At 40.1% G+C, this 14,413-nt stretch overlaps 1 long non-coding RNA gene across 1 annotated transcript; it reads right to left on the bottom strand.

Annotated features, from left to right (window-relative positions):
* Window positions 1-946: 946 nt before the first annotated feature.
* Window positions 947-12,843, bottom strand: LOC114058549. The gene is made up of 3 exons (XR_003571473.1): window positions 12,746-12,843; window positions 9,873-10,078; window positions 947-1,011 (listed from the first exon to the last, which is right to left on the bottom strand). It is a non-coding gene; the product is annotated as an uncharacterized LOC114058549 (long non-coding RNA).
* Window positions 12,844-14,413: the final 1,570 nt, after the last annotated feature.

Genomic DNA, 14,413 nt, shown 5'->3' with positions numbered 1-14,413 from the left:
GCTGGATCTGTATCGATCCACAGTGTAACACCTTAGCTAAGTCATGAAAAGGTCACAGTCAAATTAACTCTGTTTAAGTTTTTTAAAAGTCTTCCCATATGCTGCACGTATTTGTCATTACCAATTTACCTTAAAGAATGTATTAAAGTTGCTGCTCTGTGCACCCCACACCAACAGGACAGCCCACATGATCCCAAAAAAAGAAACCCTAAACCCTGAATATGCCAAATGCATTTGCATGAACAAACTGAAGAAAAAGAAGGCATTTTCTTCAATTTGTTTTCTGTTTTGATGCTTCTAGACTTAGCACTATGGAGGGGACCATATTTATACCCTGATAGGTGATTTTTGTGTTGATGTGCCCCTTCAAGCTTTAAAGGTAACTGCCCTCTCAGCACAAAATCTGACTTTAGCAAAACCTGAAATTAGCAACTATACCAGGCTTTGGACCAAAATGGTTTATGAGTGGTCCGTCCCTCATCATATCCAAGGAATGTCATGGCCTTACAATGGCATGCTTTTTGAACCCTTTCCAATTTCAGATATTTCCTTTCTCTTTTAATACCTCATTGCTTTTGCATCAATTACAGCCTGACCTAAAGCCACACTGGCAGTGAATGTGATATATAGTAGAATCCATTTAAATGAATTTCTGATGAAAGAATAAAACTGTTAAAAGAATAAATTTACTGCACAGATTTATACAAATCCTGTATATGCACTGAAATCCTCTTAAAGGAAAAACTGATGGAAGATTAAAATGTTAAATGAATTAAACCCCAGCCTCCCAGTGAAATATAATGATTATTTGACCTATTAAATGAATAGCTCCACTGACCATATAATGGTAAGTATTCAAATATATGTCAATTTTAAATACGAAGTGAAAAATGTAAAGCAAACAGTGATCAATGGGAATATCTATTAAGACAATAAACTTACCAAAGAGCAGAGAAATGTTCTTGAAAGGTCTTTGTTCACCCAGCCATGAAGCTAGAGAGTTCTTAATTTCTGTTAAAAAAGAGAGAATTTTAATGATTATTAAAAGTTATTAACTGCACAGCATAAAAGTAATTTTTGGTTTGCTTAATTTCAACATATTAAAGTCTCTGAGGAAGCCATTCCATCTCCTTCCAGCTGTGGTAAATTTTTAGGGATTTGTTTTAAAGAAGAAGTTGACCAACATCTGCCATTAGTGCTGTCTGTATTCCATTTCATGGAAAGTATCTTTTAAAACTGCTGAATCAGTAATCAAGAGCAAAACATACAAAAATATACACATTGTGTGCACTGTAACATTTATTTTAGCTTTTGTACTTTTAATGGATAGTCAAGAACATAACCTGTAAACATATTTCTGATAAATAGTACAGCCATGTACTTCAATGCTAAGATAAAAATTAATCATTCCATCTGTCCCATCAAAAGCACTATTTTGGTAACACTAAAGTTCTGTGAAGTGATCCCATTTTGAAAAAAAAAATATGCTTTATCTGTATATCTTGGTTTTGAACAGCTCTTCTAATAACTGGTTTCAGGTTTAAATCCCAGATTAAACCACTAAAAATGTGCACTCTAAATCCCCTGGCAGTCAGTTGAAAACAATTTTATACACCAGCTTCCTACCTGGGAAGAGTTGAGTTCATATTCAGTTTAGGTCATAGGTGAAATGAGTTTGTCAGTCACAATCCAGTCTGTAATGAATTTATATCTTGATCACAAAATTACTGTACTACCCAATTAAATATTGCCTGAAGGGACTGTTCATTAGAGATGGAGACCCAGCAATGAATATCAGAGACTGAAGTGCATTTTCAGTGTATGAAGAACTGTACAATCCCCACATAGTCCTGCCTTGGTAGCAAGATGCTATGTATGGAAATAACACCTTCCCTTCTGTCAGGCCTTTACATTTGCACCACTTTGTGATTGCATGACCTTACAGACTTCAAAAACGTCTCGCCAAGAAATACTATAAACCTTGAGTCACAGCCTTCTCTTCAGAAAAGGCTTTGTAGAAATTCAAGGGTGTTTTCAGTGACTACTTACACGACCGTGATTATCCTTTTGCCATTTAGCCCAAAGCCTATATTTTTGCAGGATGGATGGATAAAGCCAAGTCTTTTTTGGAGGGATCTGGCTGGTGGTGAAGCATGATGAAAGCTACAACTTCCCTGTACTGAGGGAACAAAGGGTATGAACTGCAGGCCACCAGAAGAATGCACCTCTAAGGGTACAAATGTGTCAGTCCCTTCTTACAGGAGAAGATGCCTTCTGCCTGTACCCCTCCTGAAAGCAAAACCAGATGGATATGAGAGGCCAGGAGGGACACTTCAGTCCCTGGGTGAGGTTAACACCAAGTCCTTTGAGTTTCCCTGTGGTTCTCTGGTGAGCTTCAAAAAAAGTGAAGGAAGGGAAAATTCGACTACCTGACTAACAAAATACAAGGAAAATATATTTTGGGAGGTTTGCTGGTGGAAAATTTTCAAGGCAGAATTTCTCTTTGATTTTTCCCTTGTTACCTGGATAATATCTCTATAATCTTACAGTCACATTGAGATCTGGGACTACAGAGAAAATTTTAATTTACTAAAAATCCATCCACCATTATGTTCTGATAATCAATATGCTGTAATAGCCATAAAGAAAAAAGCTGGAAATAACCACACAAATGCTCCAGTCATCCCTAAAGCTGGGGTTTGCTCTACCTTAAAAAGCAAAAATATACACTGAAAATGCATAGGTAATAGGGACACTATCAATATAGGAGAATATTAATTCATTAATAAAAAACTAGCTGGATGGCCAGGCCCACTAAGTGGTGCTGAATAGAGTTAACTGCAGCTGGGACTGAGTTTCTAGTGATGTTCTCCAGGGCTCAGTATTTGGACCAGTTCTGTATAATATTTTCATCAATAATCTAGAGAAGGAGATGGAGTGCACCCTCAGCCTGTTTGCAGGGCAAACCAGTTTGGTTGGGAGTGTCAACCTGCTGGACATCAGGAAGACCCTGCATAGGGATCTGAATCCATGGGCTGAGGATGGTGGTATGAGGTTCAAGAAGGTGAAGTGCTGGGTCCTACCCTTCAGCCACAACGACATAAGTGATTCTACAAATACACATTGGGTTAGGGGTTTGCAAATTAGAAGTTTGATAAAGAGATTATCATATTTTAACTTTGTCACGCCGAGATAGTCTGTGAGATTGCCTTGTTGAGAAATGCAAAATAGTTGAGAGCTGGGAAAGAAACAGCTCTTGTTGACAAGAAAACCACTAGGAAGAACAGGAGATGGCTGCATAAGAAACAGGGGTCATTCAAAGCCCAGTTTGTAAGGTTCAGGTAAGAAGCTGCATGAGAAATACAATTAGAGAACACTGTTTTGGTAAAGATTTTACCGGGCTTGAGAGAAAGAGTACTTTTTCTTAATGATGTAATTAGGATCTAGATGAAGTGTGAAGCTCTTCAAAGCAAGGATGGAGAGACATGCAAATGTTATTGGCTTTATGGGGCAGCAGAAAAATGTAAGAGTAAGGGAGGTCTTGATTATTCCATTGCTAGACATAAATAACAGCTTGCATAATCCAATATTCACACTAAAATCTTTGGCCACACACCAGAGAAAAACACATTTCCATCCTTGTCTCTTGGGAGTTCTCTTTTGAAAAACTTGTTTTTTAGCAGTTCAGCCCACATCCTTTTCTATTAGTGTAAAAAGGAGAGTCAGCTTACCATACCTGACTACCCTTCTGATTAAACACTCAGATCAAGTGGCTGCAACCTGTCCTCTAACCCCTTCTTTGCCAAATTCTTTTGTTATATCCTTGTTTGTCACAGTGACAGGGAAATAGTGAATCAATACAAGAAGGACTTAAACATCTTTTAGCTTCAGGAAAAGAAATAACTGAATCAGGATCTGAAGATATGTTTAGTGGGTTAATCTGTTTTAATCCAAGAAAATCAGACGCAAGCCACACTCATTAAGAGGAATTTAATTTTGTTTTCTGTTATTTAAGCAACCTAGAAATCATCTGACCTTCCTGCCAATAATTTCTCTGTACTATTTATAAGCATTTTTGAAGGTGTTGATTGCAGTGCTGAATGTCAATAGGATTCTGTCTACTATTAATGTTATTACTATTGCTGTAGCACTTAAAGCAGCAATTATGGAGCAAGACCTGACTGGGCTACACACAGATCCAGAGTAAGACAGTTACTGTCACCAGAGCAATATGAGAGACATTAATAGTTAACATGGATCTGCACATGGAAAACTGTGAATCAGTGCTGGTCAGCATGGCAGGGAGGACTTGGATCACCAATGGCTTTATGGGCAAGAATTTTAAAGAAGATTTGAAACATGCTAAGATAACAAACATGACAAAATTTCAGATATTTATTGGGATCATTGCCAAGAACGATGGCCATCATGAGAAAGGTTGACACTCGATATGAATGTAATTGATGTTTCAAGGCAAATAAGCCCCGAATAACAGCCCTGGCCATTTCTGAGGTTTTAGTAACTTCATTGGGCGGGTCTGATGGAGTAAAAGGGGGAGAAAAGTGAGATATAACTGGAAAAGGAAACCTTCAGAGTTCTAAATCACACTTTCGATTACACAGAAATTAAAAGAAGAAAGAGGGAATATGTAAAGGCACATGAATCCAAGGGTGCACAAGCAATTTTTATTAAGAAAGGCCAAAGCATGACTGTACTGTGAAGAAAAAGCTGGAGCATCTAAAAGAAAAGAGTGGGTAACATAGGGGAAACATATAGATACAGACTGAGGACAAAACAGGATGGTATTGAGGCAACTGGAGGTGATTAGAGAAGGAGCATTACTCAGGAACTTGCACCTGAATCAGTGGAGATGATGACACAGAACCTTTACAAAGACTGTAAAGCAATCTGTGACGGTCAAATAGTCATTTCAAAGGGGAAAGGTACATACAGTTTTCACTGGAAGAAATTGCTACCAACATGCCCAGGGAAGTCGAGAGTAAAGGTGTAGAAGGTTTCAAAGGGGGATACAAGGTGGGAAGGATATGAGTGAGGCTACAGGCATGGGGCTGTTGAGCTGGAAGAGAAAAGCTGTTAAGTTGGAAAGACTGTAGAATGGAAACACAAATGGAATTCTTTTGCAGTAGGAGGAGACAAGCATGGAGAAGCAGATTTCATTGTAACACTGCACTGTTAATACACTGTTCTGTAAACTGAAGGCTAAAAGTGATTCTAAGTTGCAGCTTAGTGGGGCCAGACCATGCAATTAGAGAACACCCGGAAAGAACTAATGGTAAAAGTGAATGGAAAGAAAATAATGCATCAACATACAAGGTAAAAAGAACAACCAACAAACCAAATCCATGCGCACACCCCCAAAAGAAAAAAGCCCAAAATATCCGTCCCAAACCAGTAAAAAAGCCTGAGAGTGGGTAAGAAATTATCAGCTACTGCTTGTAAGAAAGGATGGGGGAAAAGGCCAAGCAAGAAGGCCTGTGGGTGGCTGATCTCACTACCCTGAGATTAAATACTTTCTTACCGTGCGTCCTCCAGGGTGGATAAATTCCACACTGCAGATCAATTCAACTGACACAGAACAGGCATGTGCAATGATTAAATGATTTGTGTGAAGTGACACAGAAATCAGAGCCAAACATTGGCCCTAAGACCCCTGAATCCCAGGTCAGATAGTTTGTGAGCTAATAACCCCCCTTATAGGGGGTCTCTGTGGACTCTTACAGGTCTATGAATGGAAGGGCATCTTATAAGATGCCACTCAAGATAAACAGCAAATTATACCTCAAAATATTATGGCCTTTCTTGGTTTCCTTTATGCAGCATGAACTCAGGAATGGTAGAAACAAAGGCACACCCAGAAATGGCTCACTTTTTTATCTGCTGATAGGTGGGCAGAGAAGAAAGCAAACCACCCCCGTAGAGTTTAATGTTTCCCATAGCACAGAGAAACAAAAGGTAAAAATTCACTTCTCGTGAAGTATCCACCTATGCTGACAGCTAATTTAGGCCCAATATACATGCTATGCAGAGAGAATAAATTCTCATGACACGTCAAGTCTGGAATCCAGGGCAGCCTGGCAGTGATACTGAAGCAACGCTCTGTTTGCATACTGATTTCTGTGGTACTGCTCTTTATTTTGAAAAAAAAAAAAAAAAGAATATTTATGCAGTTTCACGGGAAACACAGGTATCATATCCAAATACATGAGGAAACTGAACCAGAATCACTATTTGTTTACAGTTCACTCTATAATGAGACAGAGATTCCTTCTAGGGTTTTGGGGGTTAGATTCTGGTTTGCAAAATGAAAGTTTGGGATACCATATTGGTCTCCTTTCAGGCGTTGGAGATATAAAATATCTCCCATCTAACGTGATAGATTTTCTGTATCCTGTTGAGTCAATTTACATATAATTTTGGTCTCCTAATAGTTCACCGAACATTTAGAAACAGCATTATTCACTAGCCTCTAATTTTTCATTGGAAGGATTTTTGACACCTTTTTATCTGCTCCTTAGCTAAGCGCTCCTTTAGCCCTGTGTGTTCAGTATTTTGAGAGTTGCTTTTAATAGAGCTGCTCTTGCAGGCACTTCATCTGCAGAACTCCTCCTCAAGAAATCCACAGCACAATAAACAAATAAAAGAACTTCACCTCACTTTATCTCCTCAGTGGTTTTGTGTGACTTTTAGTTCACCTCTTGAACCTCTTCAACACTCACCACTGTCAAACCGACTGTGCTCTCTGCTTATCTGAGATTACTTTCTCTCCACTGAAATGCAGTTCATTACTTTCTTCAATGGAATTCTAAATCTGTTCTCTAATAGATTTCTAATCCTTGGCAAACCCACGCATTACGAAGCAACCCCCGTGCCTGCCATATGGTTAAACTGATTTTCAGTGACCCTGCCACAATAATTTTCATTAGAAGCATGTGGTTAGGAAAATACCACACCAACAAGAATGTGATTCCCATTTCCGGCCTCCCCTTATTATTCTGGAGGGATTCTGCTTATCACACACCCTTCAGTCACTCCAGAGAACTGCAATCACTTCCTCTCAGAGATCTCCTCTTCTTGCTTTTAAGTATATTCTAGAGTGTCATAAACCTTTGCTTCTCAAGCTCAGCGTGATGGTTGCACTGTTCCCCAGACATTGTACTTCACTTGCTTGCAGAAGAATCAATAGATCAATAGATTTCTGATCTACTACAGTAAGGATAGACTCTTAACACAAACCATGTTTCCATCCTAGCCCACTGTCAAAATAAAAATGCTGAGTGTTATTTCTATCCCGTTCCTGACCATGCAAAACATTCTGACCACTTGTGATCATTAATAATCTTGTGCACAGCAACAGAGGACTTCATTGAAATGTCCTTGGAGAATTCCTGCTTATGTAACGCTATATCACTGACTATATCCTTATTTCACCAACTGCGGATTTCTAGCTCATGTCCTGTTCCAAGACATTTTGAGATCATATTGAATATTTTTCAGTAGCAGCAACAATAAACCTCCAAAGTACAGGAATTTCAGTATTGAAAAGAGAATAAAATATATACATATCTGAAGATAGAGATTTTTAAGTATCTGTTGCAATACAAACACAGTAGTGAATCTGAAAAAAAATTTGTCAGTTCAGTATTCAGAGAAAACAAAGCAACTAAAAATACCAAAGATGTTTAGAATGACCACACTTAGCAAGGAGTTTGAGATTCTGGGGAGGAAGATGTAATACAAATGTTGAAGTTTTCATGTTTTGTGTTAGGTTTGCTTTGTTGCTGTATTATATATAGCATGTAGGGTTGGTTGTTTGAGGGTTTTTTTTTAAGTAATTACTTTAATATTAATTTTAGAGGTACTTCCCAGTACTAGGCAGTATCGGGCACCTTGGAATGAGGCTTGCTGAAGACAGACATTACAGAAAGCAATTATCAACTACTCAGATCGGTGAACATACTGTTCTTTTCACAAATAAACATTCAGAGCTTCTTGTTTTCAACTAATATCCTGTTACCTTGACAGAACAACTCCCCCCATGTTATATATACAGTGGGGTCAGGAGTAGCAGCTCCAGAGTAACGATGGCAAGAACCAGTCGTGGGGACTGTACAGGCAGCTGAGGTGTGACACAGCTCCAGAGCAATGATACGAGCATGTGATGATGCAGGGCTTGAATAAACTCCTCTCTCAGCATTTTTTGCATCATCAGCTATTTATTTCAATATTCTGCATGCCATCAGTACTCTGGCAGCCCATTTTTTTTTCTTTTTATTACTCCTGTATAAACAGTATGTATAAAAGTTCAGTTTTTGAATAGTTCATTAATCTTCCCTTGTTAAATGCTGGTTTGTTAAAATCTACTTGGTAACTGCATCATTTGTGTGACGACATCACCCCAATTTGTGACAGCAAAAGCCATAAGAATTCATATCCAGGTGATATAAATCTTGCATTTATATGTTTGACTGATAATTACACAGTGGGAAAGTATCTGGGTCATCACTTTCCAGAGGCACCAGTGTCTGTGTTTCTATTCCTGGTCAGCATTCGAAGGCGTTCCAGTGCCTGCTCGCCTGGTGTTTTCCCTGCTGACACAACCAGTTAGACAGACAGAACTGTAAATGTTATAATGAGACACAGCAATTTCCATGTGGCAGAAGGGCTGATAAGCACACACTGCAAATTTTAGACAGTTTTAAAGTACCCTCTTTTGGCTCAAAGAAGCTTTTACTATACCCTCTCGATTTAGCTGTTTCTGTTGAAAGGGCAGGCTCTGATGACCTCCCATGAGCAGAGGCTTCAGTGCTGTAAACAAGCCCTATCCTTTTAAAGAGTCTCCCAGTTTGGGAGCATGTACCAAATCCATGCCAGCTGCTTGATTTACCTGTAACTTCAGAAGGTGTAAACCAACCCCAGACCATTTGAAGTGGCTCGAATTCAAATATTAAAGTAAGATTGAAAAATAGCAAAGACACTTTTTTTTTCCTGCACCTTTGCATTGACTATTGATCTCACTGACTGTAGTGAAGGAGGTTCTGGCCTTAAAAGCTGGTTATGGAGAACCACCTCCTTAGGGAGATGAGAACATTTCTCTGTCCCCCCTTGCATCATTAACACTTCATTGAACTCAGTTGGGACACGGGCTTCCAGAGCCCTCATCTCTCGGAAAAAATTTTGCCTTTCAGAACCTGACATTTCCCAGTTGGAATTGTATCTGTTTCTGTGAAAATCAAAAAGCAAGTGCAGCTCATGGGTATTCAATGGCAATTTTTTTTTTAATGTGCATCCATCATTCATGCTGATGATCTGATCCCTGTAAAGTCCATGGGAGAGAAGAAAAGAAGGTAGTTCACAGACCCTAAAAGACCCACAGGTCCATTCAGAAGTCTTCCACTATGCTGCTTGCAGATGAGTTAAAATGTGAATTATTTGCAGGAAGAATTGGACAAATAATTTAAAACAAGGAAGAGTGAGAAAAAGGGATGTCTTCCAAAGTCAATTCATGAAGTAACAAACAGAAAAATAAATATCCACCATTTACATAATTCATGAATAGTTACCATTTCAGTTCTCTTTTCTGTCCCTACACTGTCAGGAAGGGACATGCCATAACCACAACTTTGTGGTTTTTCTCGTTTAATATTTTTATCTCCTATGTTCTTCCGAAATGTCATCAGATAAGCAACCAGTGAAAGTGGGTATCTCTTACTGACTTAATCTGAATGATTTACACCAGCAAGGACCTAAAGCGCAACTTCTCTCCTTCTTTTTCTTCCTGTACTTGCATAAAGAATTTGTGAACTCACATGCACAATCCCACTGAATCATTCACCAGGGTAAGTAAAAGTTACCTGATTAGGCGCTCTGAATCAGACTTTTGATGCGACTTCAGTTGCAGACTGTTTCTTCCCAAAGTGTTTGGAAAAGGAGACACATATGCACAAACATATTCTAAACAGCCATAACCAGCTGTTTTTCCTTCCTTTTCTCTCCTTTTGCTCTATATCCAGCTCTCCTGACTGATGGAAGCAGTGCTTGTGGAAGCATTTAGATTCACCTGGAACACAGGAGAAAAGGGATCCTTCGAGCATTCCATATTTAATTTGAGACCTTGAGCTCTGTGGGTATCTGTGTATACCCAAACTGTGGCACACTCTGGAAGCCACAACTCACCTCACCGTCTTCCTGTATCTCTGGACAATTGATAAATACATGTAAGTCACTCATAGCACCAGAACTCCTTGGAGGACTTGATCTGTCATTCAGCACTGGTTGCCCCAGGACCACTGAGAAGCACACAGTAGCCTGGCTTCAAACCTGCAGAATGCTGACAGCTGCACTCAGCTGAGCTCAAGATATGTTTCACCTGCAATATTTGGTTCCCTTCCTCCTCACTGAGATGCATAAAACCTCCTAATAAACATCACTGTAAGAAACAGGACTTCTGTTTAACTCTCTTGTGGGAATTATCCACCTCTTGGAGTCACTGAAAATAGCCTGTGCTATGAACCTGCAGGCACAAGGACGCCACAGATACCAGAGGACTATAGATTCATGTTCATAAATGGTCAGGCCAGAAAGAGCCATTACACTAGGGAGGCAAACCCCTGCTTAGGTCAGATAGCTTAGTAACAGTGGATGGCTATCCATGTAATGAGCCCTCGCATTACATGGATACACATTTGGCAGGAAAGCACTAAATCACCCTCCTTTTCACCTCCATGTCTCCAGCATTACCTTGGGTGATATTGCTCAGGAAAGGGGATCACTGGATTAACGGGTTATAAAACCAGGAGATGCTTGGAGAAACCAAAATACACAGCTGAGCTCCAGACCCTGAGTTGCAGGTGAAGACTCCTCATTGATTTAGGGCAGTTTTAAGATCTCTTGAAACTATGCTGCATTTTTTTTTAATGTCAGTGTATCTCAGAGCTATTTTAAATTGGAGTTTGCCAAAACCTCCAAGGGGTCATTATGACAGTTAGAGATTACCAATGAATAAAGATTTCTGGTATGTCCCCTTTGCAATACTTGCTGCAGGGTTGTAGGAGTAAAATTAAGGACACTATCTCCTTAAAGCTCTCCCACATTTCCTGGCTTTGCAGATGATATTTCTCCTCTCCAAATCCCTTTATCGTTTTATCTCATTTCCCCTGGGTCCTTCCATTGGCCTCACCCCTGGTTTGTTCTACAGTTTGCATCCTTGCCTTCTCGTCCTGCCCTCAGCAGACCCAATTCTCACTGAAAGCCCTCTCCAGTATTAGCTTTTAGCTCTGCCTGGTATGCTTTAGGCCACTGTCAGCTTTCCTCACACTGAAGACTCATCTTTTTTCCTCCTGCCCATGTCTTGCCCCCTCCCCCAGTAAGTACCATGAGCTACTGTGAGTTTTCACATGTATCTTCTTCCCTCGTGAGCTTCTTCAACATATGAGCTGCAGTTTCTTTTACTGTATCTCTAAGTATTTTCAATAACCTATTCAATAGGTTATTGAATATTTCAATATTTCAATAACCTATTTCTTCTTTCCAGACTTTGCACCATCAGATGCTCGCTTCACCCATCCAGAACTGTTTTTCCTCCAAACTCTTCTTTGTCTCTTCGCCTGCAGCAATCTTCAAAATTATCAGTCCTCTTGAAACACTCCTTATAGCCTTGCTGTCTCCTACAATTACAGTTTTCTTTAATGAATAGATTAGTGTAATCTGCATAAACCTTTCATTTACCTGTACCACTCCTGTTTCAGTGGTCTCAGTTCCATTCTAAACCACAGTTTCTAATGAAAAGTTATATTCTGAAGCATGCATTGTATATACATTTGAAGAAAAATGTATCTCCAGATGTAGAGCCAAACATGTTTTCTTGCTCCCTTTGACATCAGAGAAGCTTTCACTTTCATTCCCTGCCCAATGGTCTGAAAATACTTTCTCTCTTTCTCACTGTTTTTTAACTGCTAGTTTGCATAAAGCTGGCCTAGTAGAAAGTTGTCCCAGTAGTGGGACAGGTGAATTATAACTAGAGCTTGGATTCCAGATGAGACATTATCGATCCTTCTCTGGCTTACTTGAAAAGAAGGGACCAAGAGTCACACTACCACAGACACACAGCTCAGCAGGGAAGAATAAGGCTTTGATGTTATCCTGATCAAAATGGCATCCCAGCCACGGGAAGCAGGGGGAAAGGTTGGGCTGGATAATTCTGGAGGTCTTTTCCAAACTAAATGATTCTGTGTGATTCTGTGTTGGGGGAAGGCTGGGTAGCCAGAGAGAGTGCTCATGACTCCAGGTTCATTCTCCGACCTCTTCCTGGGGCAGGCTGGTATAATCCAGCCTTTTATATGCAAGTTACTGGGGGGAGAGTACAATAAATATGGGACATCAAAATGTCATTTGCACAGTCACTTTAAACAGATATGTCCTAGCCCTCTCTTCCTTCTGTGCAGGAAAGATAATAATCTGTTAAACTTTCTCCTGGAACCATATTTTAGCATTTTAATTAGAGACCCAACACATGCACTAAACACACTCTCAATAAAGGGCACGCCTTAATAAAGTCAGTACAGCATGCTGCTGTAACCCAGCAAGGTCACTGCCTGAGAGGAATCACCAACGAGGCTGCTGGATCGCTGCCAGGACACCCGGCGAAGTTACGGGGACCCTTTTCGGGATGGCCACTGCTGCTCTTGGCCAACGGGGAAGGGCAGGGAGGCAACCTGCTGCCACTTACCCACACCAGTGCTCCTCCACGGGAGAGCAAAGCCATGGAAACGCAATTACTGCTCGTTTCTGATGGACGGGATGCTGTTGGGCTGCCGCCCCCGGCCATGGGTGTCCCGGAGGAAGGCTGTGCCTTTCCCCCTCCTTTGAGCACTATCTCCCTCTGCTGTCCTGCCGCAGCCGTGCGCTTGGGATCCACAGGGTGACCTCTGGAAGGAACCAAAGTAGAAAATTTTGGGAAAATAAAATAACATAAAATAAAATAACATAAAATAACATAAAATAAAATAACATAACATAAAATAAAATAAAATAAAACAAAACAAAATCCTCGTAAAATTTGTGCTTGGCACTATTTGGTTTCATCAGAAACACTTTGATGTCAGGAAGCATCAGTCCCAAACACTGCAGGCTTCCCAGTGGAAAATACATAAATAAAGAACAGCTGGGGAATACATTTTCTCCTTATGGAGCTGCCCAATCGGGTTTCCATTAGTAGTAAGAAGTAACAACCAGTAACAGCTTCTTCTCCGAAAGAGAAGTAACATGATTTTCTAAGCAGCAGGGATCCTTTAAGAGAGGGGAATATGGAATGTGTTCTCAATTTTTGCCTTCTGATGGGAGGAAAACAAGGGGGAAATGTCTGAGCAAGGCAGGAATAGTCCTTGCATGTCCCTGTATCCATGTGCAAGATATCAGGACTCAGAGGGCCAGCTCTGAGGATAGCCTGTGAGATGTATGGGACTAGATATCACCTCTGAGAAACCTTAAGGTTTGAAAAAAAGCATTACTCTGTCAGCTTTCATTGGCACGAATGATTAAGTTCTGGAGAGTTTGGTGATCTTCATCACTCTCTCAGACAGCATGCTATCAGCCTCTCCAAGTGGCCCTGGGCTCTTTTTTGTTTGCAAATCATCAGAACTCCTAATCCAGTCTCAGTCCCGAAAGGTAAAGTGAAGATGGACTTAGGATTTTGCTTTAATCGATATTTTTTCAATGTTTCCATGAGAAAATCCCAAAGTTTCCTTCCACAAGCCCACAATGAGTGTAGTATTCCTGAAGCAGTGAGGTGAGCTCACACTGTGTTTGCAGTGTCAATACCTATTTTTATGTTCACTATGAATGAACCCTGACAATACTGTCCTGTGTGATACAACACTCATTAAATCATGGATTGCAAGCATGAGACCACAGTCTGGATGCTTTGCTTTTCCAAAGTAAGATAACAGTCTTCTGACTGAAGCGCTTTGAATTCTTGCAGGCGCTGTATCAAGTTCTACTATGATTTAACAGGGGCCTAAATTTGCTCCTGTTTGGTTGTGAGTCTTTCAGCAGAATCTGTGTATGCACGAGGGCACATTTTGCCTTTTGCTATTTAATGTACACATTACACTTCAAATCCTTCTCTTAAATGTACTTAGTGTGGGACACAGTGAATGATACTTTATTTACATTAGCAGTGGGTGAGGTGTTGAAATTTTCATTATTCCTGTTTTTAATAGTGTTGAAAAAGGAATGTCATGTCAGCAGCATTGTTTTTTTTCTGTGACCTCTAAAGCAGAAACACTGGGAGAATCTTGCTCCATACAAATTAGGACAGAGACTGGAGCAGAGGTTCAGCATCATTCTGTAGCTCTATGCAGTACCTCATGCATCCAATTAACTAATGAAATCTGAA

Source organism: Empidonax traillii, unplaced genomic scaffold (assembly GCF_003031625.1).
Source record: "Empidonax traillii isolate 1590-97213 ecotype Southwest subspecies unplaced genomic scaffold, ASM303162v1 scaffold176:size2985712, whole genome shotgun sequence".
Lineage (NCBI taxonomy): Eukaryota > Metazoa > Chordata > Aves > Passeriformes > Tyrannidae > Empidonax > Empidonax traillii.
The sequence above is the reverse complement of the archived record's forward strand: the minus strand, read 5'-3'. Positions and strand labels throughout refer to the sequence as shown.